Raw genomic sequence first — 14987 nt, 5'->3', positions numbered from 1 at the left:
TCATTAGCCAAATGAGAGGTACTTCCCATGAGTCCCAGACTGCATCAGTAGGATGCCTCGACAGGAGAACCACTCATCATGGGGTATCACAAGGGAAGGCTAAACCATTCACCCTATACACACTGCACCACTAGGGGAGGGTGAGTTGCCCTATCGTCACTTTTTCCTCCAAGAAGTACCCTAAGCCCCCCTGGAGCTCCCAAAGCTCAATGCATACATTATACAACACCCTCATAAGAGGGTCTCTCAACGACTCCAAGTCGTTCTCAGAAAGTCAAGAATTTGACCTTTCCTAGGGGCTTCGTCAGAATGTCAGCAACCTGCTCATTTGTACCGATATGATGGACCCTTATTACTCCTCGTTGTACCATATCCCGAATAAAGTGGTACCTGATATCGATTTGTTTAGGGTGATCATGAAATATGGGATTCTATGACAAACGAATCCCACTCTAGTTGTCAAAAAGGATCGCAGTAGTATCCAATGTATATCCAAACCAATGTTGTGAAAATCGTGATCAAGATTAAATCGGCGCGGGAACAAATCGGAAAAAATCAGGAAAAAATCGTTTGGTAAAAAAATATTCATTTTTTTTCATTTTTTTTCAATTTTTTAATATCTAAACCATCTACAACATAAAATAAATACATTGACACATAAATATGATAAAAAACCTAATATATAAGATGTTTAATATCATTTCTAGCGCTAAAATCACACATAACATTGAATCATGTCCTGAATAGTAAGTCCTAACTCCTAAGTCCCAACTCAGCCTCAAAATATCAACAAAAAATATGATAATGTATCTCATCATGTCATAATGTCATATACAATAAAATGAAAGTATAATCCTATTGATTTCCTCTGCCCCTCTTGCGAGAAAATACCACAGCTTTCCCTTTCCCTCTAGATGTAGATGTTGGTGCCCATGCTAGTGGAAATGGCAGTGGAGTCTGATGTGCTCTAGAAGCTGAAGAACTAGAAGTAGGAGCTATAGGAGGTAGACCACGTCCTCTACTGGTGGCAGTGGTAGCCCGGGCAAGCAGTGTCACCTCATCCTCCTGTTCCTCCTCCTCTCCTCCTCCTCCTCCTCCTCCTGCTCCTGCTCCTCCTCCCCCTCCACTACATCCTGCACTAACCAATCATCAATAGAATCCATGAGAGGCCTCTCGGCCTCAACCCTCCATGCAGCAGTGGTGTCAATCCCATCCAATGAGATGGCATCCACATCAGGTGTCCTCTCAAGTTGCTTCACCCACAATTGAAGATTGTAGTAGACGTAGACCATGTCATTAAGTCGTTGGGACTCCAACCTGTACAAAGATCATGAAATAATAATTGATAATTATAAAAAAAATATTGTTTAATGAATTCAAAAATTTATTTGGAAATTTGCAATATTTTAAATGTTTAAGTGTTAACCTATTGCGATCTTGTTGTGTATTTTTTCAAATACACTCCAGTTGCGCTCACATCCTGAGGAGTTGCATGTTTGGTTGAAGATGCGAATGACAAGCTTTTGCAGAAGGGGTACCCTGCCACCATACATTTTCCACCATGCATCTACAACAAAATTATAAATAAAATTTTAAATAAACATAAGAAAAAAACGGAATTTGAAGAGACAATGAAATTTGAAACAAAGTTACAAACTAAAAAATACCTCGCATTTTAATCGTCCTATCAGTGATAGCCATTTCAAAGCCAAATGTGCCACCTGCCATCCTATATGTCTCAATTTGTTTAGAGATCTCTATACGTTGTTCTGGAGATCGCACCATCTTCTGGACACAGGATAAGAATCCATCCATGATCTCAGCATCAAAATCAAACTCATGCATAAGAAAATTCAGGGTTCAGGAAAAGCCCAACAGCATGAATGGGACGATGGAGTGTGTTGTTCCATCGCTCATCAATCACTCCCCATAGAAGGAGTTGTTTCTAAAACCCATCATCTCCCTTATCATCATAGTAGGCCCGAATGGCTTCTTTGGCCCTATCCATGGCTTCATACAAATAGCCCATTGTGGGCTTCTCACCATCAACCAACCGAAGAACCTTTACCAAAGGTTCAGTAACGGTGCACACCTCCTGCACTCCTGCCCATAAGTCTTCCTGGTATGAAACTAGTCTGCATACGGCCTCTCCTTCTGGTTTGCGGCTCATTGGCAAAGCACACCACTCCTCTGAAAGAAACATTCTCTTCACATCCCACATAGAAATCAAGAGGGATTGAAAAGATATGAAACTGGTGGCAAACCGTGTAATGGCGGGGCACACCAACTCTTTGTTGTTGGTGAATCTTCTCATCAAGCTAAGCACAGATGTATGATTATATATAAATTTTGTAATACTTTTTGATGAGTCAACAATATCTTTGACAAAGGGAATTTTCCCTATGTCCTCTAACATCAAATCAATACAATGGGCAACACAAGGTGTCCAAAATAAAGTAGGATGCCTGTCCATAAGCATCCTACCAGCAGCAACATAATTTGCAACATTGTCCGTTATGACTTGGACAACATGTTGTTCACCCACCTCCAAAATAAACACATCCAGCAAATCACATAAAGTTCTTGCATCTTTGATTTGTGCAGATGCATCAACAAATTTGATAAACATAGTCCCCTTGGGACAACTAACCAAGAAGTTTATAAGGGTTCTCCCCTTTTGGTCAGTCCAACCATCTACCATAACAGTGCATCCTTTTTGTGCCCATGATGCCCTAAAATCCTCCAATCTTTGGGTGCAGTCACGCTTTTCCTTTTGAAGAATCTGGCCTCTGAAATCATGATAAGAAGGGATTTTGTACCCCGGGCCAACACTGGCAATAGCATCAATAGTAGGTTGGAAAAATGGATTATTCCTTACAATGCTGAAAGGAATATCACTCCAAAGGAGAAATTTTGCCAATAACTTGTCAGCTTGTTCTTTTTCAGTTCTTTTTAGCATTGAACCGATAGATGGTTGTGAACCAGGTGTGATTCGAGGAACAAAAAATGATGATGCAGCTACCGGATTCGCTGATGCTGCAGTAGAACCAGTGCCACTTGGCCCACTTCCTTCAGCTGACCTTTTTAGTTGCCTTTTGAGTTCTTCTTTGGCCTCTCTAGTCTGCTCTAATTCTTCCAATGCTCTCATGGCTCTTTGGATAAGTTCAGGATTTGTATTTGTACAAGGCCCCACATCTTTTCCAGGGATTTGTGCAAGGTGAAACTTCAACCTGTACACCTCCCCGGACATCTCCTTTCCACACAACTTGCAACTCAAGTTTTGTCTATCATTCGGAGCATCAGGTACAGCATATTCCCAGAAAGGATCCGATTTCCTTGGCATGTTTGTTTTTGAACTTTGAAGTTGCAAACTTGAAGTCTTGAATGGTGTTTTGGTATAGTTGTGAACCTATGGGAAAATAAGGATTAGGATTACAATTTAGCATTTACAAAATTACAAGTTAAAAATTTACAAATTACAATTTAGTATTTTAATTTTTAATTTTTACATTGATGATTCTACAACGAAAATCCAAGTTACTCGTAACCCAACCTAAAACAACCATTCCAAAATTCAAAGTTTCAAACACAAATTACCCAACCATTCCAAACCCAACTTACCCAACCAAATGGCAAAAACAATGAAAAATTAAAAAACATAAACAATGTTTAAAAAAAATGGTTCCCATAGTCATACCAAGTTACCCAACCCAAAACAATGAAGAAATACAAAAAATTCTTTAAAAACAATGAAAACAAAAGAAAAATGGTGCCCATACCAAGTTTCCCAACCAAAAACAATGAAAAACATACAAAAACAATGTTTTTAAACAATGAAAACAAAAAAAAATTAATCTTCATACCGTTTCTATGGAGAAATCGGTGGTCTCCTCTTGATTTTCTCCTCTAAGCACTTAGATTTGGCTAAAAACCCTCTTCAGCTTGGTCTCCAAGAGCTCCTCCCCCCTCCGCGCGCGACTTTCCAAATAAGCGCATGAAAAACCCAAAAAAATGTTATAAACCACGCTGTCGCGACCCCCGGCGATTTTTTCAATAAAAATCGGCAAAAAAATACCGGCGATTTTTCCGTATATTTATAGCGATTTGATCGACAGAAGGAAAAAATCGCGATTTTCACAACACTGATCCAAATAGCTCACCAAAGAGCTTCCGCAACTAGACAGCCTGACAAGAGGCCATACTCGCAAGCAATGTGCTCTGCCTCAGCGGTGCTCAAAGCCATCGACTTCTGCGTCCTTCTCATCCAGGATATTGAGGTAGATCCCAAAGAGAAACAGCACCTGGAAGTGCTCTTTCGATCCACCACACTGCCTGCCTAATTAGCAGCGGTATATCCATGTAGTCTCACATTTTCGGCAGTGTATCACAACCGACGAGTGATTGTGCCACGAAGATACCTCAAAAGATTCTTAGCACCAATCCAATGTGAGTGGTAAGACTCAACCATATGTTGGCTCAATGTGTTGACTGCAAAACATATATCCAGACGAGAGTTCACCAAGAACATCAATGCTCCTACGAGTTGACAATACTCAGTAGCATTTCCCAAAGCAAGTCCTGCAGCACTACCTCTTAACTTCTTGAAGTCAAGCTCCAGCGGCGTAGTCACGGGCTTGTAGTCCACCATAATGAATCTCTCCAATATCTTCACCACATATTTTCCTTGAGATAGGAAAATCTCCCCTGGTTTCTGCCAGACTTACAGCCCTAGGAAATAGTGCATCAATCCTAGGTCCTTCATCTCAAATTCGGAAGCAAACTCCCTCTTACATTTGTGAATGAGAGGGTCTACACCTGTCAGAAAGAGGTCGTCAACATACAGCACCAGCATGAGAGGCTTATCATCTTCAACCTTAAAGTAAAGGTTTGGATCGGCTTCACTCCTAGTGAATCCCAGCTTCATCAAGTAGCTATCGATCCTCTCATACCAAGCTCGGGGTGCTTGCTTCGGCCCATAGAGGGCTTTCTTCAACCTGCATACGTGAGATTCCTGATTATCAATCTCAAACCCCTCGGGTTGTTCCACATAGACTTCCTTTTCGATCGAACCATGCAAGAACACAGTCTTCATATCCATCTGATGTAGGTTCCATTCTTGCGAAGCAGCAAGGGCTATGATCAAGTGGATGGTGGTGTATCAGGCAAAAAGTGCAAATATCTCATCATAATCTATACCTTCCTTTTGAGAGCAGCCACGAACGACAAAACGAGCCTTATACTTTTCAGCACTGCCCTGAGCTCCATGCTTTATTTTGTAAAGCCACTTCGAGGTGACCACTGTTTTGTCCTAGGGTCTGGGGACTGTTAGCACTTGAAATTTCACCTCAGGCTGAAAAGGCAAATCTCAAAGCTACATCAAACCATTCAGCCTCGTAGCTAGCCCTACGGGGCAAGAGAAGGCTCTCTCCGGTCAATCTCGGTAGATTTTCAATAGGATGAGATGACCAACAAGGTAACACTGGTATTAGGCTAGTAAACTGATTATAAAGGTTGATTTGGGGGTTTTTTGGGTTTTTGGTGGCAAATTGAGGAGTTGCAATTTAGGGTGCGGGGATTTGACACAGTTTCTGCAGGGGGGTCTTTGGGGCGAGGTAGGAGCATGTATTGATGTCTTTAACTGAAATGAATGGTCAGGAATGAAAGATGAGGAGCTAAAGAGAGCAAACAATCACTTTGAATTCTCTTTAGACAGAAGAAAACATTGAAATTAAACAAATTTAAAAGCAGAGCATGGCTAGCATGAATTCATACTTTAACACTTCATTTGTTTAATGTGCAGCAGTAAAGAAAGGAAATGAATCACATAACAAAGCTTACAAGAACATGAAGAAACACACCATCAACACATGAGTCCACAAGCATCCCAAAGATGACTGCAAAACCCTGGTCTTCCTTAGCCAAAAATTGCAGAGATACAAGTGAAATAATACAGTGATAACTTCTCCCTCAAGAGTCCAACCATGAAAATGAGCAAGAAAGTACATAATATAGATGATCTAACCTCTTTCCCTGCCTCCATGGGTCGAGCTCACTATCCTAGGAGCTGTTTGAACCACTTCTAAACTAAGCACTACAAAATAGGCAGTCAAAACAACTTGCCTCTATAAACTAGGAAACCAGTTCATACATTCAATTTTTACCCTTTACATGCATAAATCTTCTAGAAATGTTAAACAAGGGTAAAAGTATCCAAAAAGTGTCACAATTACATCCATGGAGATCATCTTTAACCTCAGAAAGTCGAAAAGGGTCAAATCTGCAATTTCTGGGCTGAACTGGTCAAATCTGGCAAAATTTCCCCAACGGGTCGCGCCCCTTTTCTCAACGGGTCGCGCACTTTGGAGCTCTGTTTGGAGGCCTTCCCGGTATCAGAATTGGGTGCAGGATAGCTCGTTGGAAAGGTCTGCGAGTCTACTTTCCAACCCAACCAGAATTTTTGAATTTGGAAGTCATTTGCCCAGTCAAAAATCAATTCTGCCAAGACTGCTTCTGCAACTCAAAAAAGGGGCAGAAAGTCAAATTTTGCATGTATTTTGACCTTCTGGAGGCCCAAAACCCCATAAAAACTCGAATCCATCGATGGGCATATGTAATTTTGCATGACAAATCTAAAAATGCTGAGTTTTTGCAAAACGGAGCTACGATGACAAAGGGTCTCACCGGGGGTGAGACCCGTTGAGAAACCAAAACCTGTAAATTTCAAAAAAATTCCAAAATTACCCAAAATTCTCAAAAAATTTTGGGATTTGTGCTGTAGCTGATGCTAGTGAGTGCCATGATCTTTGAGGGATGCCTCTGCCAAGATACGGAGTGGATTGGTTTTCTTCCTCCGCCTAAGAGCCTCGGACAACCTCCTTTGGAACATTTTCATTTTGGCCTTGCATACATGCATCCTTGCCCAATAGTGATTCTTCATGTTTCTCAGCAGCTTCTTCTCTTGGTTGGCCTTAGCCAACAGCCTCTCTAAATGTGCATTTACCTGGATAAGCATAGACTCACGGTCAGCAGGCAAAGGATCACCAGGCCTCCTTCGGTCTAGGACTCGGTCACTACGAATCCTCCATAGCTCATCAAGAACTTTCTCCTCCTCTAGCTGTTTGTTCCGCTGCTCCAGGTAGGTGATGGTCCATTGGGCACCCTCAAATCTCCTCTATAAAACATCATTTTCAGCCCTGAGATGCTGAATGATCTCCTTCGCCTCTTGGCTAGGAGAACTGGCCTCAAGATCAATCACCGGATCCTCATGAATCATGGGCTCTTTGCCCCTCTGTAGTACCTGTGCTGGTGAAGAAAGCGAGGCCCCTTCCACCTGATGTGGAGATAACACTCGCTGAGCTGAAGATGAAGGCGAGACCCCTTCCACCTGCTGTGGAGATAGTACTCGCCTAGCTGCTGCAAATAAGGCCCTTGGGCCTTTCTCATAAGTGACCAAAGGAGTGGAGCTAACATGTCGGGTGACAGGAGCATCAGGCTGCTGAGATGGTCCTCCCTCCTCATGAATGACCTCCTGATGTGGCTGATGTGGCACTGTGAAAAACTCACAGGAGATGAACTCCTCCCATGAGATGCCCTGCTGAGTCAACTGATGTGAAACTATGAGCTGAATCAAACCATAATGGCATAAGCTCCTGTACTGCTGGGCCGGGGTCTTCTTCTGCAACATGGGCACCATCCTCTGAATGTTATGAAACAAGAAGAACGGGATGTTCATCATCCTCACTCGGGTGAAATGCATCAAAAGGCGAATGTGATATGAGTACACCTGTGAAAATCTACCCTCACAGGTAAAATAATGCATAATAAGCCTCATGATGGGAGCATACTCGCTCCGGAGAAATCTGAATGGAAAAAAACATGTCAAAAGTCTCACGAATGGTGGCCGGACATAGGGCTCAAAGTGAACAAAATCTAGCAATCTGCGCTTAGGACACACCTCACCCACATTTGGTATCCCTGTAGCCTGTGAGATCACCTCAGGAGTCAATGTGAAGTTCACCCCTGCCAGAGTGACATGTCCATCACGGAGGTGCAAGACAAACAAGCAGGCCAACTCTCTATGATGCTGAATCTGAGAAATTCTCTCACAGAAATCATAACAAGACATATACTGAAAACAACTCACTGCCATGGGGCAAGCCTGCAATTCTGCCAAAGAGGTGGGCTCCTCTCGCTTATGATGTCCACCCTTACCACCCTTACGAGGCCTCCTCTGTTCCTCAACCTCTGTAGATGATGAATGGTCATCACTTTGCTCATAAGTTTCGGTTTCCGACATGGTTTAGGAGCAAAGTGGACAAATAAAACTGTTGTCTCTGCCTGCAAAAAGTGCTGAAATCTATGCTATTTCAAGGGGAACAAAACATGAGGGAAATATTAGGGGAGGGATCTTTTAACAAGGAATGGGAATATATAAATATTACAGGGAATTTCAAGGGAAATTTTGCAAATCATATGCATATAGGAACACATATTTGTAATAGGGAAATCATTTGCAAAGATTATTGCATATGGGAAAAACATGCATGAAAGTAAATATGGGAATATGTATACAATTTCAATAAGGGAAAAAGGGAAACCATGCACAAAACCTGATGATATATTCATCAACATTTTCTTTTGTTTTCACATGAATTTTTACACATGTATATGGTAGAAGGGAATTAGGGTTTTGAATTTTTGTTTTTTGATTCTTTGGGAGAGGGGTAGGATTTTCATTCTTAATGGCTAGGGATGGGAAAAATTTGCATTTCATTTATAAAATGCCATGGGGGAAAATGAGATGTACATATGAATGTGAACAAGAGGGAAGGGAGGGAAACAAATCAAAGGAAAAACAGCTTGAAACACCATAAACCCTAGCACAGTTTGCACATGAATATTGCAGCCATATAAGTCTTTTCATTTGCAAGATTTGAGATTAAAATCATAGCATAAAGCCTTATATTCATCACCATCCTCAAAAACCATGTGTAAAGAGCCTACCTCGACCAATTTAGATGATTTGAAGGGAGATTGAGGAATTTTGTTGAAGTTTGCAGGCAAGCGGCTCAACGGGTCGCGCAGGCCTCCCAATGGGTCGCGCACCTCCCAACAGGTCGCGCCCGTAGTAATTCTGAACTGCGGGGGAGTTCTGGACGGGTCGCGCACCGCCCAATAGGTCGCACACCTCCTTTGACGGGTCGCGCACCACTCTGCTGCCCGAAATCACTGCAATTTCGCTCCTTTCTCTCAATCACTCTCTCTTTCTCTCTTGCAAGCTCTAAAATGCACAATGAGAGTGAAAGGAGGGAATTTGGACTTTTATAAGTCTCATTTAAAAAAATTTCATTTACAAACCCACTTTCTAATGTTTTTTCTTTTGACACTTTGTAACACTGATTTTTGGTTTCCTTTATCCTGATTTTGACTCATTGAGTGCTTTGACTTGATTCTTTTTTAAGGTAGATCATCTGAGGGACTTTGGCAAGGGGACCAGGGTTACTACTGTCCTTTTGAAGACTTTTTGGAATTTCTTTCTTTTTACACAAATTTAACATGGCCTTGGCTTTAAAAACAGAGTTTTTAAATCCAAGGTTAAAAATGAACTGTACATGATGAAAATATCAAAGAAACATGTTTACAATCCTCCCTCTGGCTTGCTGGGCACTCAAGGACTTTCAAAGACATGACCTTGCAAAGATAAATGACCAAAACCCTAGACCTAGGACCTTTGACCTTAAGACAAAACAAGACAAGCTTGAAAAACTTAATGACTGATTATGACCTAATCCAGCAAAGCCAAGAGGGGTATAAATAGACCAGCTCCTCCATCAGGGTTATGGCATGCCTAACGGGATGCAAAATTTGACACTAATGAAACACCTACTAATGCAAATGCAAAGAGCTTTGATCACTGATGGAGGGCTTTCAAGACCGACACTAACATTGGCTCCAATGGGGATGGCAGCTCCTTGGAGGTACCAAGAACCTCAGACCTCTGGGAGAGCAGACCAGTGCTTTTTTCATTGGGCAATGGAGTCAACTTATTCACATGTGACCAACTTGAAAACAACTTTATTTGACTTGGACAATTGACTGAAATTCAAGACCAACTTGGACACTAACTCACTTATTCTATACAGAAAATGAACTGACATGAAACAACTTGTAAAACTCACACCAACTAATCACCATTTTCAGAATTACAGCCTTCACCGCGGGCCCCAAACTGAAGATGGGAAATCAGCTTCACACTTGCTGCAGAAAGAAAATGAAATGGTATTTACAATGAGAGTGATGAGAGCAGAAAATGCTCAAGCATGATACCTTTTGAGCAGCCGGCCATTCACCGACCCACCAAGACATTCATCACCGTTCATTTCTTTGAGAAGAAAAGCATTTGGACCACGGTATGCTGCAATTCTGTAAGGACCCTTCCATAGGTTGTCAAATTTTCCATGCTTCCCTTTATCTTCATTGCGGGCATCCCACCGTAACACAACATCATCAATCTGAAACTCCTCTGCTTTGGCCTTTTTGTCATAGATTTTCTTTATGCGCTCCTGCAACTTAAGGGAATTCTGGTGAACCTCTTCTCGTGTCTGCTGTAAATGAATCATTTGACTGATCCGTCGTTGCATAGGATCCTCCTCACCACTAGCTTCTTGAAACAACTTGGCTACTGGAACACTTAGTGAAGTAGGAAACACTGCATCTACTCCATAAACAAATTCAAAAGGTGACATACCAATTGACTTCTTTTGACTTACCCGATCAGCCCATAATGCATTTATTAACTTCTTGTGCCAGCTCTTCTTGTTTATTTCCAGCAATTTCTTTATGATGTTCACTAGAGATTTGTTTGAAGATTCGGCCAGGCCATTACCTTGCGGATGATAAGCGGTTGAGTGCCCCAAACTGATGTTATATTTATAACAAAAATCAACCAACTTCTTCGATTTAAATGCTGTTGCGTTGTCTGTAATCAACTTTTGTGGACAGCCAAAACGTGACAAGATATTGTTTTCAAGAAAAGAAATAACTACCGAATCCGTAGCCTGCCGGGTGGGAATGGCTTCAATCCACTTTGTGAAGTAATTTGTGGCAGTCAAGATCCATCGATGCTGCCCGGAAGATGCTGGGTGTATTTCGCCAATAAAATCCAAGCCCCACTGCTGAAATGGTGCACTGATCTCAACCGGCTTGAGAGGCAAAGGCTGTAATTTCTGTTTTCCTTGAAAAATTTGACATTCATGACAACTCTTTACCGCTTTATACACATCAGAAAATAAAGAAGGCCAATAGAAACCAGCTCTCAAGATCTTATTAGCCGTGGTCTTCCAAAATAAGTGACCCCCACAGTCACCTTTATAGAAATCATCTACTGTTGTTTTTGCTTCCTCTTCGACCAAACAGTTCAGCAAGATGCCCCCGGGATCTTTCCAATAAAGTGCAGATTTGATAATACAAAATTTGGCAGCCTTTAGCTTCAATGTTCTAGCTTTGTTTCTAGGCATTCCAAGAGGTGAAGATAAGTTTTGAAACACATAAACTATATCAGCATACCAAGGAGAAGACACAAAGATATCGGACACCTGTAGAACTGAATTTTCTTCATCTTCGTCGGACAAGGCAGCAATCAGATTTATATCAAGGACATGAAGGTTTGCTTCAGCCATCAACTTAGCTAGACCTTGACCTTTAATCAACCTGGTAGGCTTAATTTCTACATCATATTCTAAGAGTGCAGCGATCCACTTACCCCTTCTTCCTTCCGGTTCCGTTTGCACTAAAACATCCTTCACAGCTGCATTAGGAACATATGCTAAAACATGAGAATTCAATATGTAAACTCCGAAATCTTTCAATGCTTTGATCAGGGCCAATGCTTGCTTCTCAATGATATTATAATTCAGCGCTCTGTCCCTTATGATGCGGCTGAAAAAAGCTATGGGTCTCTCAACTCCATCTCTCTTCTGCATTAACACGGCTGCCAATGTATGCTCAGAGGCAAATGAAAACAAAATGAAATCCTGTGTATAATCCGGGCTAATCAAAGTTGGGGCTGAAGATAAGATTACCTTTATCAAATTAAAAGATTTCACCGCCTCTTCGGTCCATTTGAGCTCGTTGTCCTTCTTTAGCATATTTGTTATCTCTCTAAGATGTTCAGCAAGATTGGGAATGAAACGACGCAGAAAATTCAATTTACCATTGAAAGACTGAATTTCTTTCTTGCTACGGGGCTGCTCCACTTGCTGAATTGCTTTTACTCGTGCAGGGTCTATACGAATGTCGTCTTTAGAAATGATATGGCCCAGTAGCTTGCCTTCGCTCATAGCAAAAAGACTCTTTTTCGGATTCAATGAGATACCATATTTTCTGCACTTTTCAAACACCTTAGTCAAATGAAACAAATGCTCTTCATCTGATTTAGAAAACACGGTCAAATCATCAAGATAAACAACTAAAAAGACATCCTTCTCATTTGCAAAGGCCATGTCCATTGCCCGCTGAAATGTGGCACCCGCATTCTTCAATCCAAACGGCATCTTGGCATAATGAAATGTACCCCATGGAGTAGTAAATGTTGTCTTGTCACGGTCATCTTCGTGCACCAAAATCTGATTATATCCGGAGTAACCATCAAGCAATGACATCCTAGATGCCCCCACAACCCGCTGCAATATGTGATCCATTTTGGGCAACGGATAATTGTCCTTTAATGACACCTTGTTCAGATTTCTAAAGTCTATACACAAGCGAATCTCACCGGTTTTCTTCCTCACGGGCACCAAGTTTGAGATCCAATCGGAAAACCGGATTGGCACTATGATTCTAGACTTATACAACCTGTTGACTTCCTTTTCAATCAATGGCAGCGATTTAGGATTAATTCTTCTCAACTTTTGTCGGAAAGGCTTTTGATTTGGCTTTATGGGTATGGTATGCTGAATAATGCTTGTGTCATAAGTTTTCAAATCTGAATAGTCCCATGCAAAAACATTAGAATACAGAGACAATAATCTGATATACTCTTGCTTTACCTTAGGCGGCAATGCTTTTGAAAGCTTCACCATCTTTGGATTTGCAGCTGTCCCAAGGTTCACATCTTCAACTCCTTCGTCTGTTGGCCTCAAAGTTGGCTTGCGGGCCACATCATCTTGATCGAACAATTCCTCCAAAGGAATCAATCCTTTAGGAATGTAATTGTCCTTGAACTGCAACACATCCATCTGATTTACTCCTTCAGCTTCCGTATCTATTGAAATGTCTTCGAATTTACCCTCAACTTGCAGAAAATCTTTGATTTCTTCGTCATCTTGGAACACTTGCCAACACCTTTGATTATCTGGAACTGTAGGACGATGCTTCACATATATTTCAAACTTATTGCTGGAATTCATGGGTATTTTCAGATTACTCGCTGCCTTAGCCAATGCATCCGCAACACCATTCTGAATCCGGGGCACACATGTCAAAGTATGTTCAGAAAACCTCTTTAAAATGTCCAAAACAGCATTCCTATATGCTCTCATGCGAGGATGTTTGGCCTGAAATTCACCTTTCACTTGCTTGATAACTAATTCGGAGTCGCCATATACCGCTATCTTCTTTGCCTTCAACTTCCGAAGGATTTTCAGACCAGCAATAAGAGCTTCATATTCCGCCTCATTATTTGAACAATCAAATGCCAATTTATAAGAACATACCCGTACCTTGCTTGGAACTTGATCTTGGGCTGAGAATGGGCTTCGGATCCACACACCTATACCAGCACCATCGCTGCCTACTGCACTGTCAAAATCCATGGTCCAAAGACCATCCTCATCATCTTCTAGATGCTGAAAATCTGATTTTGATTCATGTTCTGCTTGCTGCCCATTTATTTCTGCAATTGGCCTTATGACAGCAGACCTTTCTTCACTTTCCTTTCTCAAAACTTCCCTGAAATTTTTTGAAATGTCTGGTATATCTTCTACTTGAACTAACTGACTATCTACCTCATTGAAATTTTCCGCAAACAAAACGAAAGATTCTAAATCTGTTTGTACATAATTTACAGGATGATTTACGGGCTTTTCCTTACTAGTGATCATGTATTTCATCTTTTGTTCTCGATATAACTTCCTCATTTGACCGAAAACTGGAATTGTAGCAAATGAAAAAGCTGTCCATTTATTTCTGCAATTGGCCTTATGACAGCAGACCTTTCTTCACTTTCCTTTCTCAAAACTTCTCTGAAATTTTCTGAAATGTCTGGTATATCTTCTACTTGAACTAACTGACTATCTACCTCATTGAAATTTTCCGCAAACAAAACGAAAGATTCTAAATCTGTTTGTACATAATTTACAGCATGATTTACGGACTTTTCCTTACTAGTGATCATGTATTTCATCTTTTGTTCTCGATATAACTTCCTCATTTGACCGAAAACTGGAATTGTAGCATATGAAAAATCAAGCTGAATTGTACCTTTGAGTTTGGCTCCCCATGACCTCGACAACAACATGCCAAACCGTGGAGGAATATCCGCCACCACCACATCCATCAAAACATTCTTCGCTGGAATTTGATCTAGACTGACCACTAAGTCTTTGATCAAGCCAATACACCTTACCCGGCTGGAATCAAATGAATACAAATCATGATACTTCCTTGTGATGTCAAGTCCCAGCTTCTCCATGATTGTTTTTGGCATCAAATTATGTAAAGCTCCCGAGTCAAACATGGCATTGTGCAACACAAACTCATGCAACCGCAAACTAATATAAAATGGAGGAACATCACTTTCGGGAGACTCACCATTCAAAGCTGGCCCAAAGATTAGCTCCGGCTGATCATCTTGTACATTCACCATGTCTAGCATTGGATCAACATTCAGCAATTTGGAAATTTGGCCTCGGTAAGTGGCATTCTTCATGACCTCCGTCAAAGGGATAGATATCTTCAACTTTGCAATCTCATTCTCCAAACTGAAAACT

At 41.2% G+C, this 14987-nt stretch overlaps 1 protein-coding gene across 1 annotated transcript in view; it reads right to left on the bottom strand.

Annotated features, from left to right (window-relative positions):
* The window catches only part of ATSAC1 (Phosphoinositide phosphatase family protein), a 309707-nt gene that overhangs the window by 110850 nt on the left and 183870 nt on the right, over window positions 1–14987 (bottom strand). The window lies entirely within an intron of this gene.

Source organism: Pinus tabuliformis, chromosome 3_1 (assembly GCF_031772625.1).
Source record: "Pinus tabuliformis cultivar Carrire ecotype Pingquan chromosome 3_1, CPIR1, whole genome shotgun sequence".
NCBI lineage: Eukaryota > Viridiplantae > Streptophyta > Pinopsida > Pinales > Pinaceae > Pinus > Pinus tabuliformis.
This window is presented reverse-complemented; position numbering and strand designations above follow the sequence as displayed.